This window comes from Protopterus annectens, chromosome 3.part0 (assembly GCF_019279795.1).
Source record: "Protopterus annectens isolate FY-2018-M chromosome 3.part0, PAN1.0, whole genome shotgun sequence".
In the NCBI taxonomy this organism is placed as follows: Eukaryota; Metazoa; Chordata; order Ceratodontiformes; family Protopteridae; genus Protopterus; species Protopterus annectens.
Genome location: NC_056731.1, coordinates 601,817,756 through 601,834,231, shown reverse-complemented (window position 1 = coordinate 601,834,231; position 16,476 = coordinate 601,817,756). Strand labels below are relative to the sequence as shown.

General features: G+C 35.7%; 1 protein-coding gene across 3 annotated transcripts in view; it reads right to left on the bottom strand.

Annotated features, from left to right (window-relative positions):
* The window catches only part of ITGA9 (integrin subunit alpha 9), a 5,160,704-nt gene that overhangs the window by 1,232,063 nt on the left and 3,912,165 nt on the right, over nt 1-16,476 (bottom strand). The gene's annotated exons all lie outside the window — the stretch shown is intronic.

Below are 16,476 nucleotides of genomic sequence, written 5' to 3'. Positions count from 1 at the left end.
GCTGAGATTTCTACACCGAATAACAATGAAGTGAGAAGAATAAACTAACTGCAGACAGGGAGATAACTCACAATTTTCAGTAAACGAATAAATAAGGAAATAAATGCAGTACTATTTTAACACAATACTCAATGAAACAATAAACAGAAATAATAACATTTGGTACTATCTTATAACACTGCAAGTTTGTACTTATCTCAGCTTGTAATAAAGTTGATGTCGGGTATGTAAAAACTAACCAAACAGCTCAAGTAAGCAACTATTGAGCAGAAATAATTTCATAGATAAGGGACTACGACTTTAAGGCACAGACACTCCCTCTAGGCTAAGACCTCTACACCGAATAACAATGAAGTGAGAAGAGTAAACTAAATGCAGACAGAGAGAGAGAGAGAGAGCTCACAATTTTTAGTAAACAAACAAATAAGCAGATAAATGCAGTCCTATTTTAGCACAATATTCAATGAAACAATAAACAGAAAAAATAAAATTCAGTACAATCTTATAACACTGCAAGGTTGTACATATCTCGGCTTATAATAAAGTGGATGTTGGGTATGCAAATGCTAACCAAACAGGTCAAGTATGGAACTATTCAGCAGAAAAAAATTCAGAGATAAGGGACTTAGACTTTAAGGCACAGAGAATCTCTCTAGGCTAAGACTTCTACACCAAATAACAATGAAGTGAGAAGAATAAACTAACTGCAGACAGGGAGAGAACTCACAATTTTCAGTAAACAAATAAAACAGCAGATAAATGCAGTACTATTTTTAACACAATATTCAATGAAACAATAAATAGAAAAAAATAAAATTCAGCACTATCTTATAACACTGCAAGTTTGTACTTATCTCAGCTTGAAATAAAGTTGATGTAGGGTATGCAAAAGTTAACCAAACAGCTCAAGTAAGCAACTATTGTGCAGAAATAATTTCATAGATAAGGGACTATGACTTTAAGGCACAGAGAATCCCTCTAGGCTAAGACTTCTACATCGAATATAAATGAAGTGAGAAGAATAAACTAACTGTAGACAGGGAGAGAACTCACAATTTTCAGCAAACAAATGAATAGGCAGAAAAATACAGTCCTGATTTTAACACAATTTTCAATGAAACAATAAACAGAAAAAATAAAATTCAGTACTATCTTATAACACTGCAAGTTTGTACTTATCTCAGCTTGTAATAAAGTTGATGCAGGGTATGCAAAAGCTAACCAAACAGCTCAAGTAAGCAACTATTGAGCAGAAATAATTTCATAGATAAGGGACTATGACTTTAAGGCACAGACATTCCCTCTAGGCTAAGACCTTTACATCGAATAACAATGAAGTGAGAAGAATAAACTAAATGCAGACAGAGAGAGAACTCGCAATTTTTAGTAAAAAAATAAGCAAATAAATGCAGTCCTATTTTAGCACAATATTCAGTGAAACAATAAATAGAAAAAAATAATATTCAGCACAATCTTATAACACTGCAAGGTTGTACTTATCTCAGCTTGTAATAAAGTTGATGTAGGGTATGGAAAGCTTATGAAACAGCTCAAGCATGCAACTATTCAGAAAAAATAATTTCAGAAATAAGGGACTAAGACTTTAAGGCACAGAGAATCCCTCTAGGCTAAGACTTCTACTCCAAATAACAATGGAGTGAGAAGAAAAAACTAACTGCAGACAGGGAGAGAAATCAAAACTTTCAGTAGACAAATAAACAAGCAGATAAATGCAGTACTATCTTTAACACAATATTCAATGAAACAATTAAGACAAAAAATAAAATTCAGTACTATGTTATAAAACTGAAAGTTTGTACTTAACTCAGCTTGTAATAAAGTCGATGTCGGTTATGCAAAAGCTAACCAAACAGGTCAAGTAAGCAACTATACAGCAGAAATAAATTCAGAGATAAGGGACTAAGACTTTAAGGGAGAGAGAATACCTCTAGGCTTAGAGTTCTACACTAAGTAACAATGAAGTGAGATGAATAAACTAACTACAGATAGAGAGAGAACTTACAATTCTCAGTAAACAAAAAAATAAGCAGATAAATGCAGTCCCATTTTTAATACAATATTCAATGAAACAATAAATAGTAAAAATAAAATTCAGTACTATCTTATAACACTGCAAGTTTGTACTTATCCCAGCTTGTAATAAAGTTAATTTAGGGTATGCAAAAGCTAACCAAGCAGCTCAAGTATGCAACTATTCATCAGAAAAAAATTCAGAGATTAGGGACTTAGACTTTAAGGCACAGAGAATCTCTCTAGGCTAAGACTTCTACACCGAATAACAATGAAGTGAGAAGAATAAAATAATGGCAGACAGGGAGAGAACTCACAAATTTCAGTAAACAAATAAATAAGCTGATAAATGCAGTACTATTTTAACACAATATTCAATGAAACAATAAACAGAAAATACAAAAATTCAGTACTGTCTTATAACACTGCAAGTTTGTACTTAGCTTGTAATAATGTTGATGTAGGGTATGCAAAAGATAATCAAGCAGCTCAAGTATGCAACTATTCAGCAGACATAATTTCAGAGATAAGGGACTAAGACTTTAAGGCACAGAGAATCCCTCTAGGCTGAGGCTTCTACACCGAATAACAATGAAGTGGAAGAATAAACTAACTGTAGACAGGGAGAGAACTCACAATTTTCCGTAAACGAATAAATAAGGAAATAAATGCAGTCCTGTTTTTAACACAATACTTAATGAAACAATAAACAGAAATATTAAAATTCAGTATTATCTTATAACAATGCAAGTTTGTACTTATGTCAGCTTGTAATAAAGTTGATGTCGGGTATGCAAAAGCTAACTAAACAGCTCACATATGCAATTATTCAGCAGAAATAATTTCAGAGATAAGGGACTAAGACTTTAACGCACAGAGAATGTCTCTAGGCTAAGACATCCCCACCGAATAACAATGAAGTGAGAAGAATAAACTAACTGCAGAGCGGGAGAGAACTCAAAATTTTCAGTGAACAAATAAATAAGCAGATAAATGCAGTCCTATTTTTAACACAAAATTCAATAAAGCAATAAAAAGAAAAAAAATTAAAATCAGTACTATCTTATAACACTACAAGTTTGTAATTATCTCAGCTTGTAATAAAGTAGATGTAGGGTATGCAAAAGATAACCAAACAGCTCAAGTATGCAACTATTCAGCAGAAATAATTTCAGAGGTAGGGACTAAGACTTTAGGGCACAGAGAATCCTTCTAGGCTGAGATTTCTACACTGAATAACAATGAAGTGAGAAGAATAAACTAACTGCAGTCAGGGAGAGAACTCACAATTTTCAGAAAATTAATAAATAAGGAAACAAATACAGTACTATTTTAACACAATACTCAATGAAACAATAAACAGAAATAATAAAATTCAGTACTATCTTATAACACTGTAAGTTTGTACTTACCTGAGCTTGTAATAAAGTTGATGTTCGGTATGCTAAAGCTAACCAAACAGCTAAAGTAAGCAACTAATGAGCAGAAATAATTTGATAGATAAGGGACTATGACTTTAAGGCACAGACAATCCCTTTAGGCTAAGACTTCTACACCGAATAACAATAAAGTGAGAAGAATAAACTAAATGCAGTCAGAGAACTCACAATTTTTGGTAAACAAATAAATAAGCAGATAAATGCAGTCCTATTTTAGCACAATATTTAATAAAACAATAAACAGAAAAAATAAAACTCAGTGCAATCTTATAACACTGCAAGGTTGTACTTAACTCTGCTTGTAATAAAGTTGATGTAGGAAAGTTTACCAAGCAGCTTAAGTATGCAACTACTCAGCAGAAATAATTTCAGAGATAAGGGACTAAGACTTTAAGGCACAGAGAATCCTTCTAGGCTAGGAATTCTACACCGCATAATAATGAAGTGAGAAGAATAAATTAACTGCAGACAGGGAGAGAACGCAAATTTCAGTAAAAAAATAAATAAACCGATAAATGCAGTACTATTTTAACACAATAGTCAATGAAACAATAAACAGAAAAAAAAAATCCAGTACTATCTTATGACAATGTAAGTTTGTACTTATATCAGCTTGTGGGAAAGTCGATGTAGGGTTTGCAAAAGCTAACCAAACAGCTAAAGTATGCAACTATTCAGCAGAAATAATTTCAGAGATAATGGACTAAGACTTTAAGGCAAAGAGAATCATTCAAGGCTAGGAATTCTACACCGAATAACAATGAAGTGAGAAACATAAACTAACTGCAGATAAAGAGAGAACGCAAATTTTTCAGTAGACAAATAAATAAGCAGATAAATGCAGTACTATTTTTAACACAATATTCAATGAAACAATAAACAGAAAAAATAAAATTCAGTACTATCTTATAAAACTGAAAGTTTGTACTTATCTCAGCTTGTAATAATGATGTAGGTTATGCAAAAGCTAACCAAGCAGCTCAAGTATGCAACTATTCAGCAGAAATAATTTCAGAGATAAAGGACTAAGACTTTAAGGCACAGAGAATCTCTCCAGGCTAAGACTTCTACACCAAATAACAATTAAGTGAGAAGAAAAAAAACAAACTGCAGACAGAGAGAGAACATACAATTTTCAGTAAACATATAAATAAGCAGATAAATGCTGTCCCATTTTTAACAAAATATTCAATGAAACAATAAATAGAAAAAATAAAATATAGTACTATCTTATAACACTGCAAGTTTTTACTTATCTCAGCTTGTAATAAACTTGATGTAGGGTATGCAAAAGCTAAACCAAGCAGCTCAAGTATGCAACTATTCAGCAGAAATCATTTCAGAGATAAGGGACTAAAACTTTAAGGCACAGAGAATTCCTCCAGGCTCAGACTTCTACAATGAATAACAATGAAGTCAGAAGAATAAACTAATTGCAGACAGGGAGAGAACTCACAATTTTCAGTAAACAAATAAATAAGCAGATAAATGCAGTCCTATTTTTAACACAATATTCAATGAAACAATATCCAGAAAAAATTTAATTCAGTACTATCTTATAACACTGCAAGTTTGTACTTATCTCAGCTTGTAATAAAGTTGATGTCGGGTATGCAAAAGCTAACTGAAACAGCTAAAGTATGCAACTATTCAGCAGAAATAATTTCAGATATAGGGACTAAGACTTTAAGGCACAGAGAATCATTATTACTAGGCTGAGACTTCTACACCAAATAACAATGAAGTGAGAAGAACAAATCAACTGCAGACAGGGAGAGAACTCACAATTTTCAGTAAACAAATAAATAAGGAAATAAATGCAGTACTAGTTTAACACAATACTCAATGAAACAATAAACAGAAATGATAAAATTCAGTACTATCTTATAACACTGCAAGTCTGTACTTTATCTCAGCTTGTAATAAAGTTGATGTCGGGTATGCAAAAGCTAACCAAACAGCTCAAGTATGCAACTATTCAGCAGAAATTATTCAGAAATAAGGGAATAAGACTTTAAGGCACAGAGAATCCCTCTAAGCTAAGACTTCTACACTGAATAACAATGAAGTGAGAAGAATAAACTAACTGTGGACAGGGAGAGAACTCACAATTTTCAGTTAACAAATAAATTGGCAGATAAATGTAGACCTATTTTTAACAAAACAAAAGGACCATACTTAGTACCTCATTACACCTCTCTCTCCAATGTGTCAACTATGCATTTGCACAATTTTATACAAACAAAGTGTTCATTGTTGACCTATTGGACTATATCAATGTAAAGTTGTTACTTAGCTTCTTTTTAATGCAACTTTAACTTTATCCATGTATCCCAACATATTTGAATTGTTTTGTTATAACTGCTATTATATCAATATTGTTTAAAATTGTACTTGATTTAAAATGCATTACTGGAGCTTTTCTCCTAGGGTCTCCACTGAAAACAGGCCACAGGCCCAGTTGGACAAACCCGGTTAACAAATGTTAACCGGGTTAACAAATGTTAATAAATAAAATAAATAGCGCAATATTCAATAAAACAATAAACAGAAAAAATAAAATCCAGTACCAACTTATAACATTGCAAGTTTCTACTTATATCAGCTTGTGATAAAGTCGATGTAGGGTATGCAAAAGCTAAGCAAACAGCTCAAGTATGCAACTATTAAGCAGAAATAATTTCTGAGATAAAGGACTAAAACTTTAAGGCATTGAGAATCCCAATAGGATAGGAACTCTACACCAAATAACAAAGCAGTGAGAAGAATGAACTAACTGTAGACAGTGAGGGAACTCACAATTTTCAGTAAACAAATAAATAAGCAGATAAATGCAGTACTCTTTTTAACACAATATTCAATTAAACAATAATGAGAAAAAATAAAACTCAGTACTATCTTATAACACTGCACGTTTGTACTTATCATAGCTTGTAATAAAGTAGATGTAGGGTACGCAAAAGCTCACCAAACAGCTCAGGTATGTAAGTATTACGTAAAAATTATTTCAGAGTTAAGGGACTAAGACTTTAAGGCAAAGAGAATTCCTCTAGGCTGAGACGTCTAAACCAAATAACAATGAAGTGAGAAGAATAAACTAACTACAAACAGGAAGAGAACTCACAATTTTCAGTAAACAAATAAATAAGCAGATAAATGCAGTCCTATCTTTAACACAATATTCAATGAAACAATAAATAGAAAATAGAAAATTCAGTACAATCTTAGAACACTGCAAGTTTGTACTTATCTAAGCTTGTAATAAAGTTGCTGTAGCGTATGCAAAAGCTAACCAAACAGGTCAAGTATGCAACTATTCATCAGAAAAAAATTTCAGACATAAGGGACTAAGACTTTGAGGTACAGAGAATCACTCTTGGCTAAGGCTTCTATACCGAAAGTCAATGAAGTGATAAGAATAAACTAACTTCAGACAGGGAAAGAACTCACAATTTTCAGTAAATAAATAATTTCTGAAATAAGGGATTAAGACTTTAAGGCACAGAGAATCCCTCTAGGCTAACACTTCTACACCGAATAACAATGAAGTGAGAATAATAAACTAATGGCAGACAGGGAGAGAACTCACAATTTTCAGTAAACAAATAAATAAGCAGATGAATGCAGTCCTATTTTTAACACAATACTCAATGAAATAATAAATTAAAAAAATTCAGTACTATCTTATAACACTGCAAGTTTGTACTTATTTCAGCTTGTAAGAAAATTGATGTAGGATATGCAAAAGATAAACAAACACCTCCACTATGCAAATATTCAGCAGAAATTATTTCAGAGATAAGGGACTAAGACTTTAAGGAACAGATAATCCTTCTAGGCTAAGAATTCTACACAGAATAACAATTAAGTGAGAAGAATAAACTAACCACAGACAGGGAGAGAACTCACAATTTTCTGTAAACACACAAATAAGCAGATAAATGCAGTCCTATTTTTAACACAATATTCAATGAAACAATATGTTGAAAAAATATAACGCTGCAAGTTTGTACTTTTCTCAGCTTGTAGTAAAGTTGATGTAGGGTATGGAAAGCTTACCAAACAGCTCAAGTATGCAACTATTCAGCAGAAATAATTTCAGAGATAAGGGAATAAGACTTTAAGGCACAGAGAATCCCCCTAGGCTAAGACTTCTACACTGAAAAACAATGAAGTGAGAATAATAAACTAATTGCAGACAGGGAGAGAGCTCACAAGTTTCAGTATTCAAATAAATAAGCAGATAAATGCAGTACTATTTTTAACCCAATATTTAATGAAACAATAAACAGAAAAAGTAAAATTCAGTACTGTCTTTTAACACTGCAAGCTTGTACTTAGCTTGTAATAAAGTTGATGTCAAGTATGCAAAAGCTAACCAAACAGCTCAAGTATGCAACTATTCAGCAGAAATAATTTCAGAGATAAGGGACTAAGACTTTAAGGCACAGAGAATCCCTCTAGGCTAAGAATTCTACACCGAATAACAATGAAGTGAAAGGAATAAACTAACTGCAGACAGGGAGAGAACTCACAATTTTCAGTAAACAAATAAATAAGCAGATAAATGCACTACTATTTTTAACACAATATTCAATGAAACAGTAAACAGAAAAAAATTAAATTCAGTACTATCTTATAACACTGCAAGTTTGTACTTATCTCAGCTTGTAATAAAGTTGATGTAGGGTATGCAAAAGCTCACCAAACAGTTAAAGTATGCAAGTATTACATAGAAATTATTTCAGAGTTAAGGGACTAAGACTTTAAGGCACAGAGAATCCCTCTACGCTGAGACGTCTACACAAAATAACAATGAAGTGAGAAGAATAAACTAACTACAGACAGGAAGAGAATTCACAATTTTCAGTAAACAAATAAATAAGCAGATAAATGCAGTTCTATCTTTAACACAATATTCAATGAAACAATAAATAGAAAATAGAAAATTCAGAACTATCTTATAACACTGTAAGTTTGCACTTATCTAAGCTTGTAATAAAGTTGTTGTAGCATATGCAAAAGCTAACCAAACAGGTCAAGTATGCAACTATTCAGCAGAAAAATTTTCAGAGATAAGGGACTAAGAATTTAAGGCACAGAGAATCCCTCTAGGCTAAGACTTCTACACCGAATATCAATGAAATGAGAAGAATAAACTAACTGCAGACAGGGAAAGAACTCAAAAATTTCAGTAAACAAATAAATACGCAGATAAATGCAGTCCTATTTTTAACACAATTTTCAATGAAAAAATAAACAGAAAAAGTAAAATTCAGTACTATCTTATAACACTGCAAGTTTGTACTTATCTCAGTTTGTAATAAAGTTGATGTAGGGTATGCAAAAGCTAATCAAACAGCTAAAGTATGCAACTATTCAGCAGAAATAATTTCAGAGATAAGGGACTAAGACTTTAAGGCATAGAGAATCACTCCTGGCTAAGGCTTCTACACCAAATGTCAATGAAGTGAGAAGAATAAACTAATTTCAGACAGGGAAAGAACTCACAATTTTCAGTAAACAAATAAATAAGCAGATAAATGCAGTCCTATTTTTAACACAATTTTCAATGAAACAATACATTGAAAAAATAAAATTCCGTACTAACACAATATTCAATGAAACAATAAATAGAAAAAATAAAATTCAGTACTATCTTACAACACTGAACGTTTGTACTTATCTCAGCTCTTAATACAGTTGATGTAGCTTATGCAAAAGCTAATCAAACAGCTCAAGTATATAACTATTCAGGAAAAATAATTTCAGAAATAAGGTATTAAGACTTAAAGGCACAGAGAATCCCTCTAGGCTAACACTTCTACACCAAATAACAATGAAGTGAGTATAATAAACTAATGGCAGACAGGGAGAGAACTCACAATTTTCAGTAAACAAATAATAAGCAGATAAATGCAGTCCTATTTTTAACACAATTTTCAATGAAAAAGTAAACAAAAAAAGTAAAATTCAGTGCTATCTTATAACACTGCAAGTTTGTACTTATCTCAGCTGGTAAAAAAAACTGATGTAGGGTATGCAATAGATAACCAAACACCTCAAGTATTCAACTATTCAGCAGAAATAATTTCAGAGATAAGAGACTAAGACTTTAAGGGACAGATAATCCTTCTAGGCTAAGAATTCTACACAAAATAACAATGAAGTGAGAAGAATAAACTAACTGCAGATAGGGAGAGAACTCACAATTTTCAGTAAAAAAAATAAATAAGCAGATAAATGCAGCACTATTTTTAACACAATATTCAATGAAACAATAAATAGAAAAAATAAAAGTCAGTAATATCTTACAACATTGCAAGTTTGTACTTATCTCAGCTCTTAATACAGTTGATGTAGCTTATGCAAAAGCTAACCAAATACCTCAAATATGCAACTATTCAGCAGAAATAATTTCCGAAATAAGGGATTAAGACTTTAAGGCACAGAGAGTCCCTCTAGGCTAACACTTCTACACCGAATAACAATGAAGTGAGAAGAATAAACTAATGGCAGACAGGGAGAGAACTCACAATTTTCAGTAAACAAATAAATAAGACTCTGCTACAGGCCCCATGAAGGCTCAGTGTGTCTCCAACCTAACACCACTTTTAAGTATTCAACTGCGGTACCACCTTTAACATTCCTATAAGGAAAGCGTAGTCCGGGTCTGAACTGTCTGCAAACAGCTACAGTTACCTTTGAACCTAACACCACTCTTAAGTATTCAACTGCGGTACCACCTTTAACATTCCTATAAGGAAAGCGCAGTCCGGGTCTGAACTGTCTGCAAACAGCTACAGTTAACTTTGAACCTAACACCACTCTTAAGTATTCAACTGCGGTACCACCTTTAACATTCCTATAAGGAAAGCGCAGTCCGGGTCTGAACTGTCTGCAAACAGCTACAGTTAACTTTGAACCTAACACCACTCTTAAGTATTCAACTGCGGTACCACCTTTAACATTCTTATAAGAAAAGCGCAGTACGGGTCTGAACCGTCTGCAAACAGCTACAGTTAACTTTGAACCTAACACCACTCTTAAGTATTCAACTGCGGTACCACCTTTAACATTCCTATAAGGAAAGTGCAGTCCGGGTCTGAACTGTCTGCAAACAGCTACAGTTAACTTTGAGTATGTGTCTACCTGTTTGAGCCAATCTTCATTTTCCCCTGGAGAGCACTGTGCTTTGGCTGTAAGCTGTCCCCCCCACCACCACACACATCTTCCACTTTCTCTTATTCCCTTCTGTTAGCAAATAGTATCCATAACTGATCAATACTGTGTGTTTGTTAATTTAAACTATGACCACAGTAGCCTACTGATACAAGGTTATCCTGGTTTTCCACCTGAGAAATTGAGAAAAGACTTACAGTTTCCGAGCAGTCCTTGGTCAATTGTGATTGTTTCTTAACACATACTTGTCTTGCTTTGGCTCATTAGCAGCGGTACAAAGAACTGCCTGCTCACACCCTTGTTCTCCCCTCCCCTTCCCTGTTTATTACCTTAAGACAATCCCAGAGTTAATAAATATTACCTGTGGCAGGCACCATTTGTAAAACTACAATCCACTCTGCTACAGGCCCCATGAAGGCTCAGTGTCTCTCCAGTAAGTGTTTTACAACTGTAAATGCCTATTTATGTTGAATTGTATTAGACATTTTACAACTGTATATGTTTATGTTGAATTGTGTTAGACATCTAATATGTTTTATGCTTTATTATTGATGTTACTATGGCATGCACCAAATTGTTTCTAGTATAATAGTATGTATGGTCTATTTGCATAGCTGCACATTGTTCACTAATGTTATTCATGTAATTGTGTTGTGTGTAGACAGCTCATACTAGTGTCTAAATTATTTCTATAAGTTTGTGCTGTTACTGGTGGATAGAATCACATTAGAGAACCACGACAGATTGCTGCTCGCTATATTTTTATCTGTGGCTGCATAACTGTCTGGGTTTTTGTTTTCTAATGTTCTTCCAATTGGCTCAGTATCTGCATATACTAAGTAGTGGTTCAGGACATTGTCCTGCATGTGGTAGCTATTTGCTCAGTGTGTTTTTTATAATCTTTATAATATATATTTACCATCTCAAAAGTGCTTACTCCTCTCTGCACTCTTCTTTTCTAGACCTAACACCACTCTTAAGTATTCAACTGCGGTACCACCTTTAACATTCCTATAAGGAAAGCGCAGTCCGGGTCTGAACTGTCTGCAAACAGCTACAGTTAACTTTGAGTATGTGTCTACCTGTTTGAGCCAATGTTCATTTTCCCCTGGAGAGCACTGTGCTTTGGCTGTAAGCTGCCCCCCCACCACCACACACATCTTCTACTTTCTCTTATTCCCTTCTGTTAGCAAATAGTATCCATAACTGATCAATACTGTGTGTTTGTTAATTTAAACTATGACCACAGTAGCCTACTGATACAAGGTTATCCTGGTTTTCCACCTGAGAAATTGAGAAAAGACTTATAATTTCAGAGCAGTCCTTGGTCAATTGTGATTGTTTCTTAACACATACTTGTCTTGCTTTGTGATTGTTTCAAGCCCCTCATACAAGAACCTAACAGGGTCTCTACCCGCTTCGCTCCCCACCCTGCCCCCTATTCCCTCCAGCCCCCAGTGGTCTCACCTTTATTGCACTCAAACCCCTCCCATCTTTCCAATAGCCAACCACAGCACTAACACAACACTACCTCCTCCATATTCCCTCTACTATCACACCTCCTCAACTGACACGTACAAGCATACCTTTCCTTTGCTCACTGCATGCACTCTCCTTGCATATCTTACATCCTACCAAAGTTCCATCATTCCCCCACTCAACCACTACCACTGTAATACTACTCACACCACCACCCATGTCTCACCCATACTCAGCTCCCCTCCCACCAGCTCAAGAACCATCCCTATGCACCCCCCACATATTCTACCAACTATATTACTCAAATGTAAAGCATCCCTACAACTTAACATAGTAACCCTCCCTCCATACCTATTATTTATTTTATTTATTTATTTATTTTATTTTACATTTGTTGACCGGGAAAGTCCGACTGGACACATGTCCATTTTCAGCGGAGGCCCGGGGAGAAAAGCTCCAATAGTACATAGTAGGTTACAAAAAGTTCCAATAGTACATAGTAGGTTACAACAATGTTTGACAGCTAACATACGATTGTAGTTATGCACTAAATACCCAGGGAAGAAAAAAAAGTTACATTAGTATGTACAATAACAATTATAAAGAGAAAAACAAAGCATATAGTTAGTATACACAGGTAAGAAAAAGTTACATTAGGATGTGCAGTGAACAATTATTATAAGAAACAAACCTACAAGTAGTTAGTTTCAGGGGGAGAGTAGATGGCTTGAGGCCTAGGAGGATAGTAATTTCACTGAGGAGGTTGAGGGGGAGCTATGGGTTAGTCTGGATTAGAACATTGGCAAGCCAGTGGGATTTGAAGTGGTGGGAGAGGCCATTTCTGAAAGTATTTAGGGAGGTTGATTCAGTGAGACTAGGTGGAAGAGAGTTCTATATTTTACCCACTGTGTTTGAAAACAGAGAGTCACCTCCTGAGTTACAGGATTTGATTGTCTGTGCGAGTAATCTGTGAGATGATCTTAGTCTATTTAGGTTGGTATAAGGGGTAATTATTCCAGACAGGCCGGGAGTGTTTTCAGGTTGAGAGAGTATTTTGTAAGCAATAATAAGTTGCTTCTGTAGAAGTAGATTTGGTAGTTCTATCCAACCTAGGTTCTGAAGATTAGTACAGTGATGGGTTTTGTAGGGCAGGCCTGTGGCAAATCTTGCAATATGATTATAACAACAAGAGAGTTTAGATAGATCCGATTTGTTGGGATTTGTAAGTATGGGGAGGCATACAAGAGGGTAGAAAGGAGATGGGTGCGAGCAATGGCAACTTTAGCCGTGGGAGTCAGAAAAGATTTTATTCTATAAAGGGACCCCAGTTTCTTATTAACAGTTTTGATAGTTTGGTTGATGTGCACATCAAATCTGAGTTTGTTGTCAATGGTAACCCTAATAGCTTGGTATGAGGGTCGGGGTGATGGTGGTTCCATTGTTGGATTGTACACAAAAGGAAAAGTTGGTGTTTTATGGGTAGGATGGAAGAGTAGCATTTTCGCTTTTTTGGATTAAGGATCAGTTGGCGTTCTGATAACCAATTCTCAACTGCAGTGAAACAGTCTTGAGTTTTGGATAATAGAATAGTTGGGGATCTATCTGAGCAAATTAAAGTCGAGTCATCAGCATATTGAATACATGTAGACTCTGGGATGACTTTGTTAAGATCATTAATAAAGATGGAAAATAGAAGAGGGCCAAGTATGGAACCTTGGGGACTCCTATGGTGTTGGGTATGAGGTCGGAGAGCTTGCTTTGCCAGAGCACAGCTTGTTGCCTATCAGAAAGATAGGCATGAAACCAGTCTAGGGTTTTGTTATCTAGATAGAGAGTTTTTAGGGTTGCATGCAAGAGTTTGTGGTTGACCATATCAAAAGCTTTTGATAGGTCCAAGAAGAGGGCTGAAGAAATTTTTGTCATTCGGTTAAGATTGATAGTGTTTGTGAAAGAGAGGAGAGCGGTAGTAGTGCTATGTTTGGGCCTGAAGCCATGCTGGGAGTTGGTTAGCAGGTTTTCCTGAGTTAGGTAATGGATGAGTTGTTTGTGAATACTTTTTCCATGATTTATGCAAGTGGTGACAAAATGGCTATTGGTCTGTAGTTTGAGAGGTCAGTGGATGAGCCACCTTTATGGAGGGGGATGACATGGGAGATTTTCCATATGGAGGGGATTGTGGATTCAGTTATGGTCCGATTAATTAAGATTGAGATGGGATAGGCTATAACATCCGCAGCTTTTTGTAGAAAGTCTGCTGGAAGTAGGTCTGCCTTGAGTGGTTGGCTTTAGTTTCCTTAGTAAGGATCGGATGTATGCAGTAGGGACAGGTTGTAGGTTGAATAACGGCGTGGTCTTCTGGGTGGGACTTGTGGTTAGGGAGCAGGGGCTACTTGTTGGTTGGCTAAGGATTTGATCACATCGATGAAGAAGGTATTAAAGGATGTGGCCACTTCATCTGGGTTTTTCATAGTTAGGTTTGCTGGTCTGGCGGTGGAGGACCTGCCTGGATGGAGAAGTTTGTTTATTCCTGTCCAAAACTTTTGGGGTTGTTTTGATGTTTATGTTGTAGTTGGAAATAGTAGTTCTTTTTGTCCATTAAGATAGATTTTTTGTGTCATTTCTTAGTTTTTGGAAGTTGGTACGGTCTAGGGGTGTCTTGGTAGTACGCCATTTATTCCATGCTTTGTTTCTAGCTTTGATTTTGGCTGTGGAGTCTTTTGATAGCCATGGTGCTATGAGAGCTTTTGTTATGATTAACCGTTTGGGGGCATGTGTGTCAAGTATGTTTAGAAATGTGGAGTTAAATTTTATTACAGCTTCTTCTAGTGGGAGGTGTTTTAGGATTGACCAGTTACAGGACTGCAGCTCATTTCGGATTCTAGTGATGTCAAAATGTTTGGTGCTTCTAACAGTCCTGAGTACAGGGAGGTGGCAGCTACCACTTTTGCTTTTTACCATATAAGTAATGAGGTGATCACTGAGCTCATTAGTAATAGTCCCAGATTTATAAGTTCTGGGTTTATGGTTAGTGAGTATCCAGTCTAGGATACTTTCTTTTGTTTGTTGCTGCCAATTCTAGTAGAGGTGGTAATATTTTGTGAGAAGCCATGGAGATTGATATTGGTTGGGTCTGTCTCTGACACACATTGATTCCAGTCAATGTTGACATCTCCCAGAATTATGGTTTCTTGTGGGAAGTTATTTGTCAGCCAACTTAGAGTGTTCTCAAGAGTGTCAGAGTTGTTCCCAGGGGGAATATAGATTACGATTAGGTTAATACTTTTTTCTTTATTTAGTTGTAGTTTTAGGGTTGTTAATTCTACGTTGGGTATTTGCGGTGGCTGAGTGGGGTGTAGGGTAACGTTGAGTGTGCTTTTGAAGAGCACAGCAGTACCACCACCTCTTTTTTTGAGGCGATCGGTCCTGTATATGTTGTAGCCAGGTGGCAGGATTTCGTTATCTTTGGTCTCTGGTTTGAGCCAGGTTTCTGTGAGACACATAATGTCAGGGAGGTAAGTTGCTAAAAGAGCATGTAGATTATGAATTTTATTATTTAGGCTTCTAATATTAAGGTGGCAAATAAGAAGAAGGAGTCAGGAGGTCTTGGAAACAAGGATGTTTTATTTGCACTGTCATTTGATGGAGGGCCTGGGTTTGGATGTATGTCTCCATCTATATTTATGTTTTTCTAAGATACATTATTAGCTTCATCAGTTTATGTAGTAGTTTATCTATGTTTTTGGACTTGGGGTAGATTATGTTTGGTTTATAGGAGTAGTGGAAGTGAGTAAGCGGTGTTTTGTTGATTAGGTAGTGAGTAGGGTGATTAGTGTTGATCAGAAATGTGGGAGTACTAGTTTGGTACTTTGGATAATGAAAACCTGGGTGTGTCTGGGACTCGTATATAGTTAGCAGGTATAGTGTGATAAGAATTGGTAGGGTGAGAGTTACAGTTTTTGGGCTGGTATAGTGATATGGGGTGTTAAGGACTTCATACTGTTGCTTGATTGGTTATAAGATAGTTAGTGTAGGTGGTTTGGTATTGGTTGGGGAGAGGCGGGGTGGGAGTGAGGCAGTGTGATTTGTGAGCCTAGTGGACTTGGAGGGGCAGTGAAAGAGGTGGGCCAAGAGTTTTGAGTGGCTAGAGATAAAGGAGGGTGTGGTTAGTTAAGTATAAATATAGGGGTACTGGGGGGTGGGATCACGGGGCAGGGTGGGGTGCGGAGGCGAGCCTGAGCGCAGCGGAGCGGGTTAATCCCACTCCACACAGAGCAAGTCCAGGTGATACACTAGTAGATGTTTTTGCTTGCTACAGGGCTCTACAAGTGAAGCATAATAGTAGCTG